The sequence below is a fragment of the Sycon ciliatum genome, chromosome 6, assembly GCF_964019385.1.
Source record: "Sycon ciliatum chromosome 6, ocSycCili1.1, whole genome shotgun sequence".
Taxonomy (NCBI): domain Eukaryota; kingdom Metazoa; phylum Porifera; class Calcarea; order Leucosolenida; family Sycettidae; genus Sycon; species Sycon ciliatum.
The window spans coordinates 35170532-35177367 of record NC_088648.1 but is presented as its reverse complement, the minus strand read 5'-3'; the positions used below and the strand labels follow the sequence as shown (position 1 = coordinate 35177367).

Here is a 6836-nt window from a genome sequence, read left to right as displayed (position 1 = left end):
AACGGGAATTAAAGCTGTGTGGACCCTGGCTAGCGCCAGACGTTAGTAAAGTAATGTCTTCTGCAAAGCTACGGGAATTAAAGCTGTGTGGACCCTTGGTAGCGCCAGACGGTACATGTACTGAAGTAACGTCTTCTGCATAGCTACGGGAATAAAGTATATTTGTATGCAGAATAAGATTATAGCTACGGGAATAAAGTATATTTGTATGCAGAATAAGATCACGACTAATCCAGTATACCCACAAGTATGATCGTAGGGTTTATACCCGAAGCAGGATAGAAGGTACGGGGTGGACAGTATAAAAGGCTGAGCCTGGAACTGAAATATTTGTCTTGTCCATCGGTTCATGCATGTACCGGTATCGGAAAAGTGCTCCACTTGTGTTTATTCGATATTGTACATCATGGGCCTGCTACGGAAACACCTCCGCAGAATTCTGTGCCCGTTTTTTTACAAAAAAAAAGGCTGCCGGTACGGAGACCGTTGTTGGTATTTCCACCCGAAAGGTAGGTTCGGAAGGATTGAAGGTTGATTTGTTTTAAATCCGTAATGCCCTCGAATGTCTGGAATAATTTTGTCCACTTGTTATTTGATAATTTGCGAAGAGAAAAAAGACCGATATGTCAATTGTTAGGACTAGGGTAACTAATAATTCTAGCACACAAAACCATAATGTCCCTCTGATTCCCAGGTTTTGTAGTTGTATTTATGCTCACCAATTTGAAATAATTTCTTATATTGTTGTTCCTCCAACATCTTTTCTGTTTCTCCCTGCAGAAGATAAGCCGGCTCAGTAAACTGTAATAGCCGAAGCAGGGTCGTATTTCGGAGCCATGGCAGCGGCAATCACCACAACAACATGCGTGAACACATCAACATGAAGCACTCGTAACCACAGAACAAATGCAGCCACCTCAATAACCATACCTAGCACCGCAACATGAGGAACACACTCCTTGACAGGTTGAAGAGCAGCCACCTCTCCCTGAACCTCTGTTGCTTCCGGCAGTATTCAACGCCGAGGATTAACTGCTGGCAAAGAGCCGATGGCAATTCCGTCATTGGTTTGTTAGGTCGTCGTGTGGCTAATTCCAACTGTTTGTCGTTTTGCTGTCTGTTTGTCGTGACGTTGTCTCTTGTTCAAGATGTTCTTGTTTTTGTTTCGGTTGGATTAGACCCGTACATGTACTTGTGCATGTGTATTTATTTTGTTTCTATGTTCCAAAATATAAAAAAATGATTTTGTCGAACTGATTTTTATGTTGCGAGTGCCACTGCTGACAGGAAGTACGTATACCACTAAGAGGTATAGCAGGAACCACAATAATTCGCAGGCCCAAACAAACAAATTGTGTTCCGCTAATTTTGAATGTTGAATCTCGTTTTAGTGACGTGTAACTTCGAGTTTTATTTCATGACAACATATGTGCAGCTAGACATCCAGGTCATGTGATGAAGGTGGACTTCAGGGGATTGGTCGGTCTCTTCTATGTTTATCATTCTAAGGAAGTCTTAGTTCATGAAGTTAAATGTAAATTCTAAATTATTCTTCTAAGTTAAAAAGCGTCGGGAATCAATCGAATTGCGATCTAAAGAACGAGCCAAACCGACAGATGACGGAGCCTTAGATTGTGTTAAAAAAGCGTGGACACGAAGGCGGTGAAAAAGATGCTAGGTAGAATGAGGTAATAAATAATGAGCCAAAAACATTGCTTCCACCTAGTTTTTGCACAGCACTCCTCGGGAAACTCCCTTGTATAAATAAATAGAACATTCAAAAGAGAACATTCAATAAGAGTATAATAGATGCAGACATGGCCAGACAACAACGAGTTCATGGAATTTCTTTTTAGGATTTTTATGTTATTCAAAATCGATTTTCGTGGTCCGCTCATCAGTGAATAGTATCGGAACTGAGGGTACTGTGTACAAACAACAACATTTTATAACAGCATAATTAAAAGTGTGAACTAAAAAGGAAGTGCTACAGTATTACATGATAGGTGTCAAACATAGTGCTAGCATATATAACTGAGTGCAGGCACAAAGCATGAGGTGATACAGGGCAGCATGACACAACATTTACATTTGATAACCAGCTACGAGAACAACTTTAGCGCGACTACATGCTTCCTTTGTTTACTTCGATTTTGAATAACATAAAAATTCTTAAAATATTCCATGAACTCGTTGTTGTCTGGCCATGTCTTCATCTATTATACTCTTAATTGCAGTAATAAAATTGCTTTCTCCACGCCGACTCTTTAAACATTCAATAAAGGTACTATGAAAGGGAAGCAAAGTCAGAATAAACACCTATGCAAATGGTAATATCCCACTACTGCCGTGATAATAATAAAAAAACTGTGCAATGAACTACGAACTACACGTGCAAAAACTACACGTAGAATACAAGATAAACACTAGGGACCTTTCGCGGTAGCTACGAATCGAATGCGGAACGAAATATTCTTTCGGCTCGTACTCGTTTCGTTGAAAACAGATTCAGGGTTCTGTTAAGTCCCGGTTTCACTCAGTCGGTAGAGCAAGCGGTTACAGTAATGGATAATGGTTATCATACAGAATTGCACAATTATTCAGAGAGAGAGAGAGAGAGAGAGAGAGAGAGAGAGAAAGAGTTCTCAGGTAGTACACTGTAATCTAGCATGAAACTAATCTACAGGAACTGATCTGCGGAGAGTTGGTCTTAATCGGCAAGAAACTAATCGGTAGGAAACTAGAAAGGCAGCAGCTTTTATAGGGGGAGTAAGTAAGCTAGCCTATGGTCCGGGGATACGTAGAGCAGAGAGAAGTAAGAAGAAAGGTCCAACTACAAGGTACATGTACATGTTGTGTGGGCAGAAGAATGTGAAAGGTCAGGACATGGCACCTGTGCAAGAAGAATACGTTTAGAGGAAGAACTGAATAGAAGGTGTACAATACATCGTATACATGTAGGCGTGCAATACATGTAATACAAGGAGGACAACTGTTAAAAGCAGTGTCTGCTCCAGCGCCGGGTGAGCCGGGTAATCCTACCGGTTTGGCGGCGCTTCGACCCGATTCAAAATGCAGTACCGGGTCACCTATGGCGTGACTCGTTTCTAGACCCATAAATTATGTGATATTTTCACCATTTTTGAGGCGTATGCAAATTTCAAGGTTCCCTTTAGAAACTTTTTCACCCCAAGGGGAACCTTACTGCAAATTTTGAGCGAAATCGGAGAGATCCACTTGCACACATACTTTGGTATTCTCAGACATGCTCTCTTAAAAGCATAACGAAGTGGAAACTCCGCCCCAATGTGTCGAAAACGGCAATCCTTTGTATCCCCCCACGACCCTCCAGTGACCTCACCCTCTTTACGACTCGGCTTTTTACTTTCCCTGATGATCCCATTGCTATCAACATTGTTAAAAATCACAAACACCTTGGTATATTTCTTGATGAACACTTGTCCTGGGATTCGCACGTAACCTATATTGAAAAGCGAGTTTGCTCCGCGATAGGCTGCATTTCTCCTCACATCTCCCATCTACACCATGGTTGTCGAATACAAATTTATCACTCTTATGTTCTTCCTTTGTTTGATTACTGCTCTCTCGTTTGGTCCTCCGGTCTATCCTCCGCTCTTATGCATCGGTTAGAAGTCACCCACCGTAAATTACTTCGATTAATATTTCGCATGCCCCCTCTGACCTCCTCTCAGACGCTATACATTTTGGCTTCCTCTTCCCCTCTCTCAGAACGCTTTCCCCACTCGGCCTGCATATTCATTCACCGTATTAAGCTTCAACTTGCTCCTCCTCATGCACTTGCGCATTTAAGATGGTTCAATAATAGCTCGCGTACTAGATGTTCTCTCCATTTCCCACTTGCCAGATCATCGATCCCTTTAAAATCCCCTCTGTTCAAGTCCTATTCTCATTGGTCTCGGCTTCCGCAGGAGGTAAAGTCTCGTTACACCTTCGCTGCATAATAATAATAATAATAATAATAATAATAATAATAACTTAGGGCCCTGAGCTTCCAAGCTCTCTCGTTGTTTATGCCCGCGGCATAGCAGAAGAAGTATCGCCGTTTAATGTGGGAGCAATCCAGTTTGCTGATGGCATCTCTATACGATGTAGCAGGGAGTATTCGGAAGCTGTTTCTGCACACCTTTCAGCTGCTGTTATGCACCTGGCCACCTGGCTGAAGGGCCGAGGTTTAGTTCTTAATGAAAGAAAGACACAGATATTGCCTATTCCCCCGTCCCCATCTAAAGCACTTGATCTGCATGTCATTTGTAATGGGCAGACGCTGCCTGTTGTGAAAACGGCCAAATATTTTCGACTCGGACATGAGCTGGAAAACCATGACAAGCCATGTTGCACGCCGCGTTGCCGCTAAGATTGGTCTACTAAATCGAAGTGCAGCATGTTTGCCTTTTTCTTGCCGTGTTCAGTTTTTCAAGACCTTTATACTATCAGAATTTGGATATGAATCTGCTACCTATGCCCCTTTCTTATCGTCTTTTCAGGATAAGCGCCGAAATAGTCATATGCTTCACTAGGTCTCTCTCTCTCTCTCTCTCTCTCTCTCTCTCTCTCTCACTCTCTTTCCCTCTCTCTCTCACTCACTCCTTTCTTCCCGTTTGTCGTGCGTGTGACCTTTTTTCCCTGCTGCAGTGCTAATATTAGTTATCTAACTATCTTCTCCTCGGTTCTGTGTGTCCGCCTATTTTTATATATTTTTATTTTCTCTTATTATCAGTGGGACCATTGTCATTAGGTTTAGGCCTGTTTTGGAACTCCACTTCAAGTAAAGCCAAACAACAACACAACAACGTCTGCATAGCAACGGGAATTAAAGCTGTGTGGACCCTGGCTAGCGCCAGACGTATAGTAAAGTAATGTCTTCTGCAAAGCTACGGGAATTAAAGCTGTGTGGACCCTTGCTAGCGCCAGACGGTACATGTACTGAAGTAACGTCTTCTGCATAGCTACGTGAATAAAGTATATTTGTATGCAGAATAAGATTACGACTATTCCAGTATACCCACAAGTATGATCGTAGGGTTTATACCCGAAGCAGGATAGAAGGTACGGGGTGGACAGTATAAAAGGCTGAGCCTGGAACTGAAATATTTGTCTTGTCCATCGGTTCATGCATGTACCGGTATCGGAAAAGTGCTCCACTTGTGTTTATTCGATATTGTACATCATGGGCCTGCTACGGAAACACCTCCGCAGAATTCTGTGCCCGTTTTTTTACAAGAAAAAAGGCTGCCGGTACGGAGACCGTTGTTGGTATTTCCACCCGAAAGGTAGGTTCGGAAGGATGTAAGGTTGATTTGTTTTAAATCCGTAATGCCCTCGAATGTCTGGAATAATTTTGTCCACTTGTTATTTGATAATTTGCGAAGAGAAAAAAGACCTATAATGTCAATTGTTAGGACTAGGGTAACTAATAATTCTAGCACACAAAACAATAAAGTCCCTCTGATTCCCAGGTTTTGTAGTTGTATTTATGCTCACCAATTTGAAATAATTTCTGATATTGTTCCTCCAACATCTTTTCTGTTTCTCCCTGCAGAAGATAAGCCGGCTCAGTAAACTGTAATAGCCGAAGCAGGGCCGTATTTCGGAGCCATGGCAGCGGCAATCACCACAACAACATGCGTGAACACATCAACATGAAGCACTCGTAACCACAGAACAAATGCAGCCACCTCAATAACCATACCTAGCACCGCAACATGAGGAACACACTCCTTGACAGGTTGAAGAGCAGCCACCTCTCCCTGAACCTCTGTTGCTTCCGGCAGTATTCAACGCCGAGGATTAACTGCTGGCAAAGAGCCGATGGCAATTCCGTCATTGGTTTGTTAGGTCGTCGTGTGGCTAATTCCAACTGTTTGTCGTGTTGCTGTCTGTTTGTCGTGATGTTGTCTCTTGTTCAAGATGTTCTTGTTTTTGTTTCGGTTGGATTAGACCCGTACATGTACTTGTGCATGTGTATTTATTTTGTTTCTATGTTCCAAAATAAAAAATGATTTTGTCGAACTGATTTTTATGTTGCGAGTGCCACTGCTGACAGGAAGTAAGTTTCCCGTATGTCACGTGATTGTCGCCTTGGAGTTGACCAATGACAGATCAAACAGCGCGGGCTGGAAAGCGCGGTCCTGCCTGCTCAAAGCCAAAGGTAATGGAACTGGATCCACTGCCCGGCGTCAAGTGACGACGGGCAGGAACGGATTCTACTGCCCGTCGTCAAGTGACGACGGGCAGGAACGGATTCCACTGCCCGTCGTCAAGTGACGACGGGCAGGAACGGATTCCACTGCCCGTCGTCACTTGACGACGGGCAGGAACGGATTCCACTGCCCGTCGGGCAGTAGCCACTGGACTGACTCTCTACTTCAAGGACGGTCTTTCATTGGTTACTAATAAAATGACTAAAGCAGAAGAGCGACTGTTTGCAACCACAACTGTCATCATGGCGCTCCAACATTTGATCTGGAACTGGGAGAAAAGAAGCCCCTTTGTTGAACCATATTGGCGATCTGAATGAGCTCCTCCGAAAAGTTGAGGAAAAGACTGAAACTTTTATTGCGGAGTCGCTCGCGAAGGAGATCTTGGACGAGCCGGATGAGCCTAAACCAAAGCGCGCAATGCTCAGCAACCTGCAGGATCCGCGCAATTTGCCGAGGTTTCCGATCAAGACGTGGGAAAATATCCGTAGGAACAGAACAGCCAGAATGCCCGATGCCCAGTCGACAATGTCAATGGCACCGCGAGAAAGAAAGCACTGCACTATGGACTACTACAAAAAACTGTACCAGAAAACA

At 43.4% G+C, this 6836-nt stretch overlaps 2 long non-coding RNA genes across 2 annotated transcripts; both read left to right on the top strand.

Annotated features, from left to right (window-relative positions):
- The first annotated feature begins 338 nt into the window (after positions 1 to 338).
- On the top strand, positions 339 to 1257 carry LOC135818990 (uncharacterized). The gene is made up of 2 exons (XR_010553851.1): positions 339 to 509; positions 781 to 1257. It is a non-coding gene; the product is annotated as an uncharacterized LOC135818990 (long non-coding RNA).
- A 3884-nt stretch (positions 1258 to 5141) lies between these two features.
- LOC135818989 (uncharacterized) lies at positions 5142 to 6055 on the top strand. Its single transcript, XR_010553850.1, has 2 exons — positions 5142 to 5312; positions 5582 to 6055. It is a non-coding gene; the product is annotated as an uncharacterized LOC135818989 (long non-coding RNA).
- The last annotated feature ends 781 nt before the right edge of the window (positions 6056 to 6836 follow it).